This window comes from Dromiciops gliroides, chromosome 4 (assembly GCF_019393635.1).
Source record: "Dromiciops gliroides isolate mDroGli1 chromosome 4, mDroGli1.pri, whole genome shotgun sequence".
Taxonomy (NCBI): domain Eukaryota; kingdom Metazoa; phylum Chordata; class Mammalia; order Microbiotheria; family Microbiotheriidae; genus Dromiciops; species Dromiciops gliroides.
In genome coordinates this window covers 38524089-38543909 of record NC_057864.1, presented here as the reverse complement: position 1 = coordinate 38543909, position 19821 = coordinate 38524089, and positions in this window count along the sequence as shown.

The following is a 19821-nucleotide window of genomic DNA, read 5'->3' as shown; positions in this document are numbered from 1 at the left end:
AGATCTAGTTTAGATCAACAACTTACACCTTACTCTACAATAAGCTACAGATGGATATGGAGAAGAAAAAAATAGAAATGAGATCTAGCAGGTACCTTTCATAGCCATTTTTAGGGAGAAAATTCCTACCCAATGAAGGGATGCAATGATCACAAAGGGTGATATAAATAATTTGATTGCCTGAAACTAAAAAGCTTTTCCACATAAAAAAAGAAAAGGACAATGCAGCTAGTATAAGTGAAGCTGTTCATTAAAGAAGCAATCCTTGCTTCAAATATCTCTGATAAAAGCCTTATATTCAAGATATGTAGGGAGTTAATGCAAACATTTAAGACCAAGAGATATTCTCTAAAAGATGACTAGACAAAATTTGTGAATATACTGTTCTTCTTAAAATGTTTTTCTTTTCTAAGGTTATTATGTGTATTAATATATGTGTGTATATATATCTATATGTATATGTATATAGATATATAGATATATAGATATAACCTATATCAGATTACCTGCTGTCTAGGGGAGGGGGGGAGGGAGGGGAGGGAGGGAGAAAAATCTGAAATTGTAAAGCTCGTATAAACAAAAGTTGAGAACTATCTTTACATGTAACAGAAAAAATAAAATACCTTATATGTAAAATAAAAAAAGATACTAAAAAAAATGTTTTTCTTTTCAACATACATTTTAAAATATTTTGACTTTTTTATTCACTCTCTCCCTCTAGCCCTTTCCCCACCCATTAAGAAGGCAAACAATTGATCAATTATACATGTGTTTTATTTAAAACATATTTCTGTATTGTGCAACTAGGTGGCATAGTAGATAGAACATTAAGCTGAGTCAGAAAGAACATGGTTCAAATCTAGCCTCACATACATACTAGACAAGTCACTTAACCCTATTTGCCTCAGTTTCCTCATCTGTAAAATTAGCTGGAGAAGGAAATGGAAAATTACTGCAGTATCTTTGTGAAGAAGCACTAAATGGCATAATGAATAGTCAGACACAACTGAACAACAACCACAATTCCAGTATTATTCATATTCCCCTCAAAAAGGAAGAAAAATAAAGCGAGTTAAAAATGTATGCTTCCATTTACACTTGGATTTCATCATTTCTCCCTCTGGAGGAAGATACCATTTTTATCATGGATACTTTGGAATTGTCTTGGATAATTGAATTGATCAGAGTATCTAAATCTTTCATAGTTAATCATTCTTATTAACATTAATGTTTACAATGTCCTCCTGATTCCACTCACATCACGTTGCATCAGTTCATAAAAGTATTCACAGTTTTTTTTTTCTGAAACCATTCCCCCTTCCACTTCTTATAGAACAATGTTGTTTGTCTTTTTTGGGAGAAAACCAATGACATCATGGTTGATGTTTTGACTTGCATGTGAATTGGATTTAAGTGAGACAGAGTCACACAAAGTCATCAACCTCACTCTCTCTTCCAGAGTCATCTAAGTCCAGTGGCAAGACAAATGTCAAGACAACAGTAATGATCCAGGATGCGGTGAGTGACTGTGACATCATCAACGTCTGGCCAAGCTCTAAGTGCTCCACAGCACCTGCTTCAGCTGCCTTCATGGTGGTTGGAACAAATTGTTCTCCTCCACCCATTCCACTAGGGGGAAGTCTTCACATGCTTGAGGTAGATATTCCCGTACTGCCCTCAAACTGTTTTAGCCTTCTACTGAGATGATTTACCACTGTGTGGCCCCTGCACATGCTACAGCTTTTTGGAGCCACAGGTGATAGTTGGGTAAATCAGGTGGACACCAAAGGTATATGAGAAACCCTGAAAAGGGCTTGTCAAGCCTTCACAATAGAGTTGCTAGTTCTCTTGAAACACTCCATATACCCCAAAACAATAGTATTCCATCACATTTATATACCATAACTTGTTCAGTTATTCTCTAATTGATGAGCATTGCCTTCATTTCCAGTACTTTGACACTACAAAAAGACCTACTATAAATATTTTTATACATATAGGTCCTTTTACTTTTCTTTGTTCTCCTTAGGGTATAGCCCTATTAGTGATATTCCTCAGACAAAGTGTATGTACTATTTTATAATCATATGGGCATAGTTCCAAATTGTTCTCATAACAATTAGACCAGTGCACAACTCAACAGGGTAGGTAATTTTCTACATCCCCTCCAGTTTTCCTGTTTTTATACTTTTCCTTTTCTCTCATGTTAGCCAATCTAATGGGTATGAAGGGATTCCTAAGAGTTGTTTTTAATGTACCTTTCTCTAATTGTTAGTGCTTTTGAATATTTTTTCAAATGATGATTGATAGTTTTGTTTTTTTCTGAAAACTGCCTGTTCATATTCTTTGACTATTTATCAATTAGGGGATAGCTCTTATTTTTATAAATTTAGCTCAGTTCCATATATATATATATATATATATATATATATATATATATATATATATATATATATATAATGTTTTTCTCTTCAGTTTCCTGCTTTCTTTGTAATTTTGGCTCCATTTGGTTTCATTTGTAGAAATCTTTTAAAATTTCATGTAATCAAAATTATCCATTTTACTTTTCACGATCTTCTCTATCTCTTCTTTGGTCTCAAACTCCATGCTTACCCATATATCTGGTAGGTAAAATTTTCCATGCTCCCCCAATTTACTTTTTTATCCACTTGACTCATTTTATTTCTTTTTTTTAGTTTTCAACATTTGTTTTTATAAGATTTCTAGTGGGGCAGCTAGGTGGTGCAGTGGATAGAGAACTGGCCCTGGATTCAGGAGTACCTGAGTTCAAATCCAGCCTCAGACACTTAACACTTACTAGCTGTGTGACCCTGGGCAAGTCACTTAACCCCAATTGCCTCACTTAAAAAAAAAAAAAGGTTTATAGTTTCAATTTTTTTCCCTCCCTTCCCTCCCTACTCCCTCCCCAAGACAGCAAGTAATCTGATATAGTTTATATATGTACAAAAACATTAAACATATTGCTGCATTAGTAATGTTATAAGAGAAAAATCAATCAGACCAAAAAGAAAAAACCTCAAAAAAGAAAAACAACAGTACCAAAAACAAAAGAAATAGTATGATTCAATCTGCACCCATATTCCACAGTTCTTTTTTTACTGGATTTGGAGAGCCTTTTCCATCATAAGTCCTTTGGAACTATCTTGTACTATTGTATTGATGAGAAGAATCAAGTCTGTCACAGTTGATCAACACATAATGTTGATGATACTGTGTATATTGTTCTTCTGGTTCTGCTCATCTCACTCATCAGTTCATGCAAGTCCTTCCAGTTTTCTCTGAACTCCTCCTGCTCATTGTTTCTTACAGCACAGTAGAATTACATTACATTCATATACCACAACTTGATCATCTATTCCCCAATTGATGGGCAGCCCCTCAATTTCCAATTACTTGCCACCACAAAAAGAGCAGCTATAAATATTTTTGGACATGTGGGTCCTTTTCCCTTTTTTATGATCTCTTTGGGAAAAAGACCCAAAAGTGGTATTGCTGGATCAAAGGGTATGCACAGCTTTATAGCCCTTTGGCCATAATTCCAAATTGCTCTCCTGATTGTTGGATCAGTTCACAACTCACCAACAATGCATTAGTGTTCCAATTTTTCCACAGCTTCTCCAACATTTATTATTTCCATTTTTGTCATATTTGTCATATTTTGTCATTTTGTCAGGTGGTACCTCAGGGTTGTTTTAATTTGCATTTCTCTAATCAATAGTGATTTAGAGCATTTTTTCCTATGGCAATAGATAGCTTTGATTTCATCTTCAGAGAACTGCCTGTTTGTATCCTTTGACCATTTCTTAATTGGGGAATGACTTGGATTCTTATAAATTTGATTTAGTTCCCTATATATTTTAGAAATGAGGCCTTTGTCAGAAGTACTGGCTATGAAAATTGTTTCCCAGCTTTCTGCCTCCCTTCTAATTTTGGATGCATTGCTTCTGTTTGTACAAAACCTTTTTAATTTAATGTAATCAAAATCATCCACTTTGCATTTCATAATATTCTCTATCTCTTGTTTGGTCATAAGCTTTTCTCCTTTCCAAAGATCTGAAAGGCAAACTATTCCTTCCTCTCCTAATTTACCTATGGTATCACCTTTTATGTCTAAATCATGTACCCATTTTGACCTGATTTTAGTATAGGGTGTAAGATGTTGGTCTATGCCTACTATCTTCCAGTTTTCCCAGTAGTTTTTGTCAAATACTGAGTTCCTATCCCAGAAGCAGGAGTCTTTGGGTTAATCAAATAGTTCATTACTACAGTCATTTACTACTGCATTTCCTGTGTCTAGCCTATTCCATTGATCCTCCACTCTATTTCTTAGCCAGTACCATATAGTTTTGATCACTGCTGCTTTATAGTAAAGCTTCAGATTTGTTACAGTTAGCCCTGTGCATTTTTTTCATTATTTGCCTTGATATTCTTGATCTTTTGTTTTTCCAGATGAATTTTGTTATTATTTTTTTCTAGCTATATAAAATAATTTTTAGGTAGTCTGATTGGTATGGCACTGAATAAGTAAATTAATTTAGGTAGAATTGTCATTTTTATTATATTAGCTCAGCCTATCCATGAGCAATTGATATTTTTCCAATTATTTCGATATGATTTGATTTGTGTGAAATGTGTTTTGTAATTGTGTTCATAGAGTTCCTGAGTTTGTCTTGGCAAGTAGACTCCCAAGTATTTTATATTGTCTACTGATACCTTAAATGGAATTTCTCTTTCTATCTCTTGCTGCTGAACTTTGTTGGTCATATATAGAAATGCTGATGATTTATGTGGATTTATTTTATATCCTGCTACTTTACTAAAGTTAATTGTTTCAAGTATTTTTTGAGTTGATTCTCTAGGATTCTCTAAGTATACAATCATATCATCTGCAAAGAATGATAGTTTTGTTTCCTCCTTGCCTATTCTAATTCCTTTTTCTTCTCTGATTGTTAAAGCTAACATTTCTAGTACAATACTAAATAATAAAGGTGATAATGGACATCCCTGTTTCACCCCTGATCTTACTGGGAAGGCCTCTAACTTATCACCATTACATATAATGCTTGCTGTGGTAAAAATTATTGAAGTTTAGCTGACTCATTTGGGAAGGTCCACACCTGGCCCACCCTGAAGTTATGTATGCTACTGAGGTCAGAAGGAGAAACCTCTCTACAGGCAGTTTTTGAAGGATGGAAGATTGAATGCTCTCTGAGGGGAGGCCAAGTCACTTCTGGAATGCTGTTCTCTCTTCTCTCTCCTCTGCCTTTCCGGTGGCGTGAGCACCTAGCAGACTTCCCAGGTGTGGTGAGTGACCACAAAGGTCCTGCATTCCTTTGAATTAGCTTAATTTGAAATGAGCTGGGGATTGTATAGACTTAGGCTAGAGCTAGGAGAATTTATCTGTGTTCCTTTTTCCCTACTTCCTTACCTAGTACAATATTAAATAATAGGGGTGATAATGGGCATCCCCGTTTCACCCTTGATCTTATTGGGAAGGCCTCTAATTTATTTCCATTGCATATAATACTTGCTGATGGCTTAAGGTAGATACTGTTTATTATTTTAAGGAAAGCTCCCCCTATTCCTAAACTCTCCAGTGTTTTTATTAGGAATGGGTGTTGTACTTTGTCAAAAGCTTTCTCTGCATCTATTGAGATAATCATATGATTCTGGTTGGTTTTCTTATTGATGTGGTTGATTATGTTAATAGTTTTCCTAATGTTGAACCAGCCCTGCATTCCTGGTATAAATCCCGCCTGGTCATAGTGTATTATCCTGGTGATCACTTGCTGTAATCTCCTTGCTAATATCTTATTTAAGATTTTTGCATCAATATTCATTAGGGAAATTGGTCTATAATTTTCTTTCTCTGCTTTTGCTCTGCCTGGTTTTGGTATCAACACCATATTTGTGTCATAAAAGGAATTTGGTATAACTCCTTCTTCACCTATTTTTCCAAATAATTTGAATAATATTGGAACTAATCGTTCTTTAAATGTTTGGTAGAGTTCATTTGAAAACCCATCTGGCCCTGGGGATTTTTTCTTAGGGAGTTCATTAATGGCATGTTCAATTTCTTTTTCTGATCTGGGCTTATTTAAGGATTTTATTTCCTCTTCAGTTAACCTGGGCAGTTTGTATTTTTGTAAATATTTATCCATTTCATTTAGATTGTCAAATTTATTGGCATACAGTTGGGCAAAATAGTTCCTAATTATTGCTTTAATTTCCACTTCATTGGTAGTGAAATCACCCCTTTCATCATTTATAATACTGGTAATTTGGTTGTCTTCTTTCTTTTTTTAAATCAAATTAACCAATGATTTATCTATTTTATGGTTTTTTTCATAAAACCAGCTCTTAGTTTTGTTGATTAATTCTATAGTTTTCTTGCTTTCAGCTTTATTAATTTGTCCTTTAATTTTCAGGATTTCTAATTTAGTATTTAATTGGGGATTTTTAATTTGTTCTTTTTCTAGCTTTTTAAGTTGCATGCCCAATTCATTGATCTCCTCTTTATCTTTTTTATTGATGTAAGCAGTTAGAGATCTAAAATTTCCCCTAAGCACTGGTTTGGCTGCATCCCATAGATTTTGGTATGTTGTCTCATTATTGTAATTGTCTTGGATGAAGTTATTGATTGTTTCTACAATTTGTTGTTTGAACCACTCATTCTTTAGAATGAAATTATTTAGTTTCCAATTAATTTTCAATCTACCTTTCCATGGCTCTTTATTACATGTAATTTTTATTGCATCGTGATCTGAGAAGGATGCATTTACTATTTCTGCCTTTCTACATTTAACTATGAGGATTTTGTCCCCTAATACATGGTCAATTTTTTAATATGTGCCATGTACTGCTGAGAAAAAGGTATATTCCTTTCTAACCCCATTCAGTTTTCTCCAGATAGCTATCATATCTAACCTTTCTGACATTCTATTCATATCTTTAACTTCTTTCTCATTTATTTTGTGGCTAGATTTATCTAATTCTGAGAGGGGGAGATTCAGATCCCCCACTAGTATAGTTTTGCTATCTATTTCCTCTTCTAACTCATTTAACTTCTCCTCTAAGAATTTGGATGCTATACCACTTGGTACATACATGTTTAGTATTGATGTTTCTTCATTTTCTATAGTACCTTTAAGCAAGATATAATTTCCTTCCTTATCTCTTTTAATGAGATCTATTTTTGCCTGCACTTTGTCTGAGATAAGGATTGCTACCCCTGCTTTTTTTACTTCAGCTGAAGCATAATATATTCTGCTCCAACCTTTACTCTGTGTGTATCTCTCTGCTTGAAATGTGTTTCTTGGAAACAACAAATTTTAGGATTCTGGTTTTTAATGCACTCTGCTATTGACTTCCATTTTATGGCAGAGTTCATCCCATTCACATTCACAGTTATTATTACTAGCTGTCTATTTCCCTCCATTCTATTTACCCCCTTTGTACTTTTCCCCGCTTCTTTCACCCTATTCCTCACCAACCTTTTGCTTCTTACCCCTGCCGTCCCCAATGTGCCCTCCTTTTTATCAGCCCCTCTCCCTTTTCTTTACCCTTTTCTCCCCTGCTTCTGCCCTCCCTTCTATTAGCCCCCCTTTTCCCCTTTCCCTTTTACTTCCCTCAAGAATATGATAAGTTTCTTTATCCAAATGAACTTATATGTTATTCCCACTTTGAATCAAATCTAATGAGAGTAAGGTTGAAACAATATTCCCTCCTCCCTTATTTCCCTCTATTGTAATAGGTTTTTTGCACCTCTTCATATGATATAATTCACCCCATTACACCTCCCCTTTCCTCTTCTCCCCATAAACTACTTTTAAGCCCTTAGTTTTCTTTATATCATCACATCAAAGATAATTTATATTTCTACCCTCTGTGTATAATCCTTTTGTCTGCCCAAATATATATGTGTGTGTGTGTGTGTGCGTGTGTATCAAGAGTTATAGGTATTATTTTCCCACGTAGGAATGTAAACAGTTTAACCTTATTAAATAACTTTTCCCCTTGTTTACCTTTTTAAACTTCTCTTGAGTCTTGTATGTTAAGATCAAAGTTTCTATTCAGTTCTGGTCTTTTCATCAGGAAACCTTGAAAGTCCCCTATTTCATTGAATGTCCATCTTTTCCCCTGAAAGAGAATGATCGGTTTTGCTGGGTAATAGATTCTTGACTGCAATCCAATCTCCTTTGCCTTTCAGATCATATCTCAAGCCTTATGATCCTTTAATATTGAAGATGCCAGGTCCTGAACAATCCTGACTATGACTCCATGATATTTAAATTGCTTCTTTCTGGCTGCTTGGAGTATTTTCTCATTCACCTGATAATTCTGGAGTTTGTCTACAATATTCCTTGGAGTTTTTCTTTTGGAATCTCAGGAAGTGATTGGTGGATTCTTTCAATGATGATTTTATACTGATTCTATAATATCAGGGCAGTTCTCCTTGATAATTTCCTGGAATATATTATCTAGACTCTTTTTCTGATCATGGCTTTCAGGCAGTCCAATGATTCTCAAATTGTCTCTCCTGAATCTGTTTTCCAGGTCAGTTGTCTTTCCAATGAGGTATTTCACATTTTCTTCTATTTTTTTCATTCTTTTGATTTTGTTTGACTGATTCCTGGTGTCTCATGGAGTCCTTAGCTTCCAACTGTCCAATTTGAACTTTTAAGGCATTGTTTTCTTCAGTCAGATTATGCACCTCCTTTTCGATTTGGCCAAATGAATTTTTTAAGGAATTGTTTTCTTCAGTCAATCTTTGTGCTTCCTTTCCCAAGCTGCTGATTGTTTTTTTCATAATTTTCTTGCATTGCTTTCATTTTTTCTTCTCCTTCTCTCAATTGATGTTTTAAATTCTTTTTAAGCTCTTCCAAGAAGGCTTTTTTTTCATGAGACCAATTCATCTTCCCTCTTGAGGCTTCACATGTAGGCAATTTGAGAGTATTGTCCTCATCTGAGTTTGTGTTTGTCTCTTCCCTGTTGATACAGAAGCTCTCAATGATGAGAGCTCTTTTTTGTTTCTTGCTCATATTGCAGTTTATTATTTTTTTTAAAAGGTTGAGGTCCACTCCTCGGGCACCAGGGTCACTGTTCAAGCTTCTTGTGCTGGGAGATATGGGCTGTGTGACTGGCTTTCTGCTCTGAGGCCTCTATGGCTTGCAGATTTCTCACCACCCTGCGCTTGCTTCTGGCATGCTGGGATAAACAGGCCTGGTCGCACCCATCCTGTGCATGGCTCCCTAGCTGGCAGTCTGCTCTCTCAGCTGGCGCTGGTGGATCTCACCACTGACCCGCTGTGCCACTAGCCTGCTGAGCCAGAATCAAGGGGCCTCAGTTGCTTCCCACTGACTTTCCCTGACCCCCTCCATGCTGTGCTGAGGTATGCTGTGCTCCTCCCCTGCCCAAGTGAGACTGACCTTTCCTGAAGTCTTTTAAATTATCTCTGTTTGGAAGATTGTGATCCTCTTTCTTTTTTGTAGGTTCTGTAGTTTCAGAATCTGTTTAGGTGTTTGATTTAATGTTGTTTTTAAGGGAAATTTGGGAGAGCTCAGACAGTTTACTGGCTTCTCTCCACCATCTTGGCTCTGCCCCACCCCAATTCACTTATGATAACAACCTTTATATCTAAATTGTGTTTTCCTTTTGACCTTTTCTCTGCATATGATATGAGATGTTTATCTACACCTAGTTTCTGTCAAACTGCTTTCCAGTTTTCTCAGCAATTTTTGCCAGTTAGTGAGTTTTTGCCCCCAGAACTTGGATATTTGAGTTTATCAAACATTAGGTTACCATCATCATTTACTACTGTGTATTGTGTATCTAAACTATCTCACTGATATCACCACTTTATTCCTTAACCAGATTGTTTTGATGATTACCACATTGTTTAAATTTTAGTACTGCTAGCCTTCTTTACTTAATATGTTTTTCCATGAAACCTTGAGATTCTTGACTTTTTCTTCCAAATGAATTTTGTTATTTTTAGCTCAATAAAATAATTCTTTGATAATCTAATTAGTGTGATACTGAAGAATTAAATCAATCAGGGTAGATTTGTAATTTTATCATATTGATTCAACCTATGTATGCACAATTAATATTTCTCTAATTGTTTATATCTCTTGTTGTTTGTGTGAAGTGTTTTGTATTTGTGTTTATTTAGTACCTGGGTTTTTCTAGGTAGGTAGACTCCCAAGCATTTTATACTGACTTGCATTATTTTGTTATATATTTTAGTTGTGTAGCCCGTTATTAGTACCTAAAATAGAAGGTATCTGTTTTAAAAAATGGGTAGCAATTGACTACACTGGAGATTTCTTATATTCTAATACAAATAATTTATAAATTTTATTTTTATTACTAAAAAGCTTCTACCCTTTTTGGTTTCTTTACAATTTGCAATACTGTTCTGAATACTGCATGTATTTATACAGGTCTGCAAAGAGTGCACATTTAAAATGTAGTAAATACTTTACAGATTGGATTTGGAGCACCATCTGCCACTTTTTTAAATCATCAAGTATTTTGGTACAAGTCTTTCTTCCTTCTATTGTACTAAACAAGAAAGCATTCTGGTAATGAGTTTAAATTAAGGAAGGACTACACCTGCTGGAAAAAGAGAAGAAAGTGCTACTAATTTGGGGGTTTCAATATCCCCAAAGACCAGAAATGGTATCTTTGTAAAGGCTCATGCAGGAGCTCTGTAAGAGCTCTAGCTGTTAATTCACTGAATTGCCTTGCCAGTTTCTACATTGCCTTCCGGGCATAATTCAAAAATGAAAAGTTCATATTTATTTTAATCTTTGGGTGCTCTGTGATAGCACTTAGTAGCAGCCCAAAGGGATGTTTTCTTCATATGACTACATCCTGTGGTGCAGCAGGATGAATAAGGAGGAAGTGGCAGCTACACTTGCAGAAACAGCTTGGGGATCAAACAAGCACTGCAGAATCAGCCCAGGAGGAGACGGCTGCCATTATTTTTTATGATAAACATTTTTATTCAAAGTTTTGAGTTTCAGATTGTAACCCTCCCTCTTCCCCTCGCTCCTCTCCCCACTCCCTGAGGTGGTAAGCAATCAGATGTAGATTATATATGTGCAATTATGTAAAACATTACCATATTGCTTGAATAAAAGAAAAAAATGAAAGCAAGTAAAAATACCATGCTTCAGTCTGTTCAATCACTATCAGTTCTTTCTTTGGAGGTAGATAGTATACTTCATCATTAATTCTTTGGGATTGTCTTGGATCATTGCATTGCTGAAAGTAGTTAAATCATTCACGGTTCTTCATCAAACAATATTGCTGTCACTGTGTTCTCCTAGTTCTGCTCACTTCACTATACATCAGTTCATATAAGTCTTTCCAGCCCTTTCTGAAAACATCCTGCTTGTCATTTCTTAAACCACAATAATATTCCCTTAAAATCATATATCACTGTTACCTGCTGTCGAGGGGAGGGGGGAGGGAGGGGAGGGAGGGAGAAAAATCTGAAATTGGAAAGCCTGTATAAACAAAAGTTGAGAACTATCTTTACATGTAATGGGAAAAAATAAAATACTTTATTAATTTTAAAAAATCATATATCACAACTTCTTTAGCTATTCCCCAATTGATGAAAATTCCTTAGTTTTCTGATTCTTAGCCACCAAAAAAAAAGAGCTGATATAAATGTTTGTGCACAAATAGATCTTTTTTCTCTTTTGGGGAATGTCTTCAAGCTATAAACCAGCAGTGGTATTGCTGGATCAAACAGTATGCAAAGTTTTATAGCCCTTTGAACATAGTTCCCAATTGTTCTCCAGAATTTTACCTATGCTTTAAAGTGTTTTTAATAGGAATGAGTGTTATATTTTGTCAAAAACTTTTTTCTGTAACTATTGTTATGATTATATGATTTTTATTACTTTTGTTATTAATATAATCAACTATCTTAATAGTTTTCTTTGCATTAAATCATCCTTGCATTCATGGTATAAGTTCAACTTGATCACAATGTATAATCTGTGTGATATATTATTGTAGTCTCCTAGCTAGTATTTTATTTAGGATTTTTACATCCATATTCATTAATGATATTGATCACTAATTTTCTTTCTCTCTTTCTACTCTTCCTGTTTTAGGTATCAGCAACCATGTTTGTTACATAAAAGGAGATTGGTAGGATTCCTTCTTTGCTTATCATTCTGAATAATTTATTTAATATTGGAATTTGTTTTTGAATGTTTGGTAGAATTCACTTGTAAATCTATCTGGTCTTGATTTTTTTCTCAGGAAGCTCATTTATGGTCAGGTCAATTTCTTTGTCTAAAATAGGTTTATTTAGTTATCCTATCTCCTCTTCTTTTAATCTAAGTACTTCATAGTTTTGTAAATATTCTTCCATTTCACTTAAATTTATGTTTATTGACTTATAATTGGGGAAAATAATTCCTAATAATAGTATTGATTTTGTCTTTCTTAATGGTATATTTACCCTTTTGTTTTTTGATACTAGTTATTTGGTCTTCTTCCCTCTTTTAAAAAATCATATTAACCAGTAGTTTAACTATTTTATTAGGATTTTTCCCCATAAAACCAACTCCTAGTTTTATTTACCATTATTTAGGGAGTTAGGAGTATACATAAATAGAGGGCACATGTGTGAGTTAAGTATGATGGGATGATATGAAAATAAAGCCTGAGAAAGAGAAATGCATTGGTAAAAAAGACAAAAAGAATGCAGAAAGGTATAAAATCTCACAAAGAGTCACAAAAAAGCTTTTACAGTGGAGGGCTAGGTAGTGGGGTTTGATAGGTGTAAAGAATTAGTTGTTATTTGAAGTTTTTATGACCCCTTACATAGGCAATACTTGAACTTTACTCTCATCTGTATTGGGTCCAAGAAAGAATAATAAGGACTTTCAATTGGGTATATAAACCTAGCTTACCCTACAGGGAAGGGGGAGAGGAGAGGAATGAGAGAAGGGGGACTGATATAAGGAAGTATAGATTTTGGGAGATGGTACTTAAAAGCAAAACACATTTGAGGTGAGATAGGGTGAAGGGAGAAAGAGAGAAGCATAAATGGGGAAAATAGAATGAAGGGAAATAATCAGTTAGCAATCATGACAGTAAGTGTGAATGGAATAAACTACCATAAAGAAATTAGAAGAGCATGGAATAGTTTACCTGTCAGATGCATTCATAATGGAAGAATTAATGTCCAAGAGATAGAGAGCATTACAAAATACAAAATGGATAATTTTGATTACATTAAATTTAAAAGGTTTTGTATAAACAAAGTCAATGCAACCAAGATTAGAAAGAAAGCAGAAAAGGGGGGAATATTTACAGCAAGTTTCTCTGATAAAGTCTTCATTTCTCAAAAAATAGAGAATTGAGACAAATTTATAAGCAAACAAGTTTCTACAATTGAGAAATGGTCAAAGGATATGAACAGGCAATTTTCAGATGAAGAAATCAAAACCATCCATAGCCATATTAAAAAAAATGCTCTACATCACTATTGGTTAGAAAGATGCAAATTAAAAGACCTCTGAGGTATCACCTCACACCTGTTATGAAAATTTCTAAGTCCAAGGAAGAAAAGAAACAGTGAAGTTTCCAAGCCATAGGGGAAATGGGTTTTTTTGAGAGAGGGATCCTGTCTCACAATAAAGCTGGTCTCAGGTCTAGGACCCAAAGACCCCAAACCTTGATCTAAGCAGGATTTTATACCCTTACAGGGCTGTAAAGTATTTATACACTACTATTTTTAAACAAATTCCTCCCATTGTTTCCTCATAGCATAATGCAAATGGTAAAGAAATGAAACATTTTAACATGGTCACCATGCCCAAGTCATGAAAATGGTCTTTAGTGACAGGGTCAAACAAATACCTGGCAGCCAGCCAGTTTAGGAGTCTTCTAAGAGTTTTTTTTTTTTTGGAGAAGTCTAATGCATATCATATCGAATGCTGATTGGTTCCTTCAGCTTAGAAAATGCTGTTTTCAGTACCTAGGTTGGACATTGAACCACAATAAAAGAAGATGGTCAAGGGACAAGTTCCCAGTAGGAACATATTACGTAATTTCTTTCCTATTTACTGCATTTGCTTAAGCCACTAAAGAATACTCAGAGCAAGGGGCAGCTAGGTGGCGCAGTGGATAGAGCACCAGCCCTGGAGTCAGGAGTAACTGAATTCAAATCCGGCCTCAGACACTTAACACTTACTAGCTATGTGACCCTGGGTAAGTCACTTAACCCCCATTGCCTCACTTAAAAAACAAAAACAAAAACAAGAATACTCAGAGCACATTGAATCACAATGTCTAAGGATTGGGGAAAATCTCACTCACATACCTATGAGATTGACTAATATGAGAGAAAAGAACAAATATAGGAGAGGATATGGGAATTTGGGGATACTATGCCCTGTTGGTAGAATTGTGAATTGATCCATTCTGCAGAGCAATTTGCAACTATGCCCAAAGAGTTACAAAACGATGTACAACCTTTGACCCAGTGATATCACTACTTGGCCTGTATTCCAGAAGTATTTTTTTAAAAGGAAAAGAGAGTATATTTACAAAAATAATCATAGCAGCTCTTTTTCTGGTGGCAAAGCATTTGAAACTGAGGGGTTGCCCATCAATTGGGGAATGACTGAACAAGTTGTGGTATATTATTGTAATGCATACTATTGTGCTATAAGAAAATATGAACAGGATGATTTCAGAAAAACCTGGAAAGACTTACATGAAATAATGAAAAATGAGCGGGAGCAGAACATTGAACACAGTAATAGCAATACTGTACAATGAAGAATTGTGAATGACTTAGCTATTCTAAGCAATACAGTGATCTAAGACAATTCCAAAGGACTTATGATGAAAAATGCTATGCACCTCCAGAAAAATAATTGATAGTCTGGATGCAGATTGAAGCATTCTCTTTACTTTCTTTATTCTTCTTTTTGGTATATGTTTACTTTGTAACATGAATAATATGGAAATACATTTTGCATGACTGTGCATGTATGAACTATATCAAAATCCTTGCTTTCTCAATGAGGGAATATGACATGCAGGGAAGGTGAAAAATTAGTACTCATCATTGTAAAAAATAAATGTTAAATTTTTCATATGAAATTGAAAAATATAAAAAAGAAATTAACTTTGGTAGATTATTATTTTTATTATATTGGGCTGTAAGAACTCAGATCAATGCAGTCATGAATCAGGATGTCAGAAGACTGATTATGAAACATGCTACTGACTTTCTGTAAGATAGGTGATGGATACAAAGTGTGAATGAGAACTATATTTTTGGATCTGTCCAATGTGGGAATTTCTTTTGCATATTAGTTACATAGGTTTAGCTTTTCTTTCTTTTTTCCCCAAATGGTGGTGGGTGAAGGACAGAATATAAAAAGGATAATAACAATTACAACAACATTTACCATTTATAGAATACCTTAACTTTTATAAAGTCCTTATATAAATGCTATCTCATTTGATCCTCACAACAATGCTGGGGAATAAGTGCTATTATCATCCTCACTTGTTAATTGAAAATAAATGAAATTTTTGTAAAAAGAAAAAAAGGATCACACATAGTTCTCTACTTTAAAAACCAGAAAACATGCCAGAAATTTCTCCCAGCTCTGAATATTCCCTTGAATCTCGATCAAGTCCAAGCTCGTCCCAATCCCTGCTTCTCCTGCTTCCTGAACAGAACACCACTATCCAGTTCCTTATAACTGTAATTATAGTTTATACTTTTGTTTCCTGTAAATTTTGAGGCAGAGGGAAACTAAAACTGGTTTGATTCTAGGAAATCAGCCCATTTCTGGGTTGTCTGTGAATGTGTTTGTGCAGGTCTCTATGAAGGACTTTGAACACCAAAGAGAGGATTCTCTATTTGATCCTAGAGGTGACAGGTAACCTCTGGTGATTAGGGAATAGAGATAGGACCCAGTCAGATGTACACTTAGAAAGATCCCTGTGATGATTTTATACTTTGTTCTCTACTTAGAAAACCAGAAAACATGCCAAGCCTTTCTGAAACCATCCTTCTTGTCATTCTTATAGCATAATAACATTCCATCTCCATCATATATCACAGGCTTGTTTAGCCATTCTCCAATTTATGGGCACTCCTTTTATTTCCATTCTTAGTCACCACAAAAAGAGCTGCTATAATTTATTTTTGGTGGGCACTGAGGGTTAAGTGACTTGTCCAGGGTCACACAGCTAGTAAGTGTCAAGTGTCTGAGCCTGGATTTGAACTCAGGTCCTCCTGAACCCAAGGCCAGTGCTTTATCCACTGTGCCACCTAACTGCCCCCTTGCTATAAATATTTTGTACAAATAGGTCTTTTTCTCTTTTGGGGGATGTCTTTGGGATATAATCCTAGCAGTGGTATTGCTGGATAAAAAGGTATTAACATTTTTAGAACTCTCTGGGCATAGTTCCAAATTGCTCTTCAGAATGGTTGGATCAGTTTACAACTCTATCAGCAGTGGATTAGTGTCCCAGTTTTCCCACAGCCCCTCTAACATCCAACATTTTCCTTTTTTGTTATATCTGTCACTCTGATATATATGAAGTGGTTCCTCAGATTTGTTTTAATGTGCATTTCTCTGATCAATAGTGATTTAGAGAATTTCTTCATATGACTATGCATAGCTTTGATTTCTTTGTCTGAAAACTGCCTCTTCCTTTGATCATTTATCAATTGGGTGATGCCTTGTATTTTTATAAATTTGACTCAGTTCTAGTTCTAAATTTGACTCTAGTTTCTCATTTGGGAAATGGGGCCTTTATCCATGTTACTTGTTGCAAAAACTCTTTCTCAGTTTTCTGTTTTCCTTATAATTTTGTTTATATTGGTTTTGTTTGTGTAAAAGATTTTTTAAAATTTTATATAATCAAAATTATCTATTTTACATTTTGTAATGCTCTCTATATCTTCTTTGGTCCTAAATTCTTCTCCTGTTCATAAATCTGACAGATAAACTATTCCATTCTCTCTTAATTTGCTTGTGGTATAAACTTTTATGTGTAAATCATGTACACATTTTGACCTTATTTTGATATACAGTGTGAGATGCTGGTCTATACCTAGTTTTTGCCATACTGTTTTTCAGGTTTTCCCAGCAGTTTTTGTCAAATAATGAGTTTTTGTTCCAAAAGCTTGGATCTTTGGGTTTATCATATACTAGATTAGTATCATCATTTACTATAGTGTAATTCTTATGAGAGTAAGGTTTAAGTTTTGCTCATTGACACCCCCCCATCCTCCCTTCCATTATAATAGCTTTTTGCACTTCTTTTTTCTTTTCTTTTCTTTTTTAAATGACTTGCCCAGGGTCACACAGCTAGTAAGTGTTAAGTGTCTAAGGTCAGATTTGAACTCAGGTCCTACTGAATCCAGGGCGGGTGCTTTATCCACTGCACCACCTAGCTGCCCCTGCATTTCTTTTTTTGTGGGATAATTTACCTCCTTATTATTCTAGTCCAACTTCTTTCTCACTCCTTTATTTTGTTTGGGGTGGGGGAGTTTCCATCCCATCAATGTTACCTTATATCCACCCCCTCTGTCTATATGAACTCTAATTGTTCTTATACGTAATAAAGTTGTTAACAATCACAAATATTGTCTTGCCACATAGACATACAAACAGTTTAACCATATTAAATTTATGGGTTTTCTTTTTGTTTCTTTTTTACTTTTTTATGTTTCCCTTGAGTCTTGGATTTATAAGTCAAACTTTTTATTCAGCTCTGGTCTTTTAGTCAGAAATGCTTGAAAATCCTCTATTTCTTTAAATGCCCATTTTTCTCTCTGGAAAAAAATATATATTCAGTTTTTCTGGGTAGGTGATTCTTGGCTGTAAATGTGATTCCTTTGCCTTTTGGTATATAATATTCCAAGCCCTCTGCTTCTTTAATATGGGAGCTGCCAAATCCTGTGTAAGCCTGATTGTAGCTCCACAATACTTGAATTGTTTCTTTTTTGCAATGCTATTTTTGCTTGCAATACTTTTTCCTTGATCTTTGAGCTCTGGAATCTGGCTATGATGTTCCTGGGAGTTTTCATTTGGGAATTTCTTTCAGGTGATGATTGGTGGATTCTTTCCATTTCTATTTTCCTGGTTCTAATATATCATGGCAGTTTCCTTTGAAAGTTTCTTGTGAGATATTGCCCAAACTTTGTTTTTAAATCATGGCTTTCAGGTAGTCCAATGACATATATTATCTCTAATTTTCTAGATCACTTGTTTTTCCAATGAGAAATTTCACATTTTCTACATGTATGGATATAGAATTTTCTTGGTTCTGTTATTGATTATATTTATAGCTTTTCTAACCATACCTGCATTACTGGTATAAATCCCAACTAGTCATTATGTTTGAGCATTATTATATTTGTCCTGCTGGTATTTTATTTATTTTTTGCATCAATATTCATTAGGGAAATTACTCTGTAGTTTCCTTTCTGTTTTTACTCTCCAAGGTTTAGATAGCAAAATCATATTCACATCATAAAAGGAATTTATAGGCCTCCACCTATTTTTCATATACTTTTTGTACTATTTAGACTAATTGTTTCTTAAAGTTTTGGTATAATTCCACTCACTAGAGAATTTTTTTTTAGGGAGCTCATTTACGGCTTGGTAAATAACTTTTTTCTAAGATAGTGTTATTAAAGTTTTCCACTTCTTCTGATAATCTAGGCAAGTTATATTTTTGGATATAGTCACCTATTTCATTTGGATTTTCAATTTTGTTGGTACATAATTGGGGAAATTAGCTCAAATAGTTGTTTTAATTTCATCTTCATTCATAATGCAGTCACCTTTCTTATTTTTGATGCTGGTAATTTAGTTTTATTTATTTTTTAAATCAAATTGACTGGGGCAGCTATGTGGCACAGTGAATAAAGCACCGGCCCTGGATTCAGGAGGACCTGAGTTCAAATCCAGCCTCAGACACTTGACACTTACTAGCTGTGTGACCCTGGGCAAGTCACTTAACCCCAATTGCCTCACCAAAAAACAAAAACAAAAAAAACAAATAAATCAAATTGACTAATAATTTATCTATTTGTTTTCTTCATCAAGTCAGCTACTAGTTTTTGTTATTACTGCAATTTTTTAATTTTCAATTTTATTCACCTCTCTTTTGATTTTCAGAATTTCCATTTTGTTGTTTACTTGGGGATTTTAAGTTTACTCATTTTCCATTTTTATTTGCATGATCAATTCATCACTATGTGCCTTTTCACTTCTATTGATGTACACATTTAGAAATATAAATTTCACCTAAGTACTGCTTTGGCTATATCCCACAAATTTTAGAATGTTGTCTCATTTTTATGATTCTCTTTAATTGGTTATTTCTATCATTTGTTCTTTGACCTCATTTTTCATGATTAGACTACTTAGCTTCAATTATTTTTTAATCTATGCTCCCACAGCCCTTTATTAAATGTAATTTTTACTGCATGATAAAAAATGTCTGAAAAGTGTGCATTTAATATTTCTCCTTCTCTGCATTTGGTTGTGAGGTTTTTGTGCCCTAATACTTGGTCAGTTTTTGTAAAGGTGCTATGTACAGCTGAGAAAAAGGTGTTCTTTCTGTTGCCATTCTGTTTTCTTCATTGGTCTGTTATATCTAACTTTTCTTAATTCTATTCATCTCCTTAACTTCCTTGATTCCTTCCTTCCTTCCTTTCTTCCTTGGTAATTGGGATTAAGTGACTTGCCCAGGGTCACACAGCTAGTAAATATCTGAGGCTGG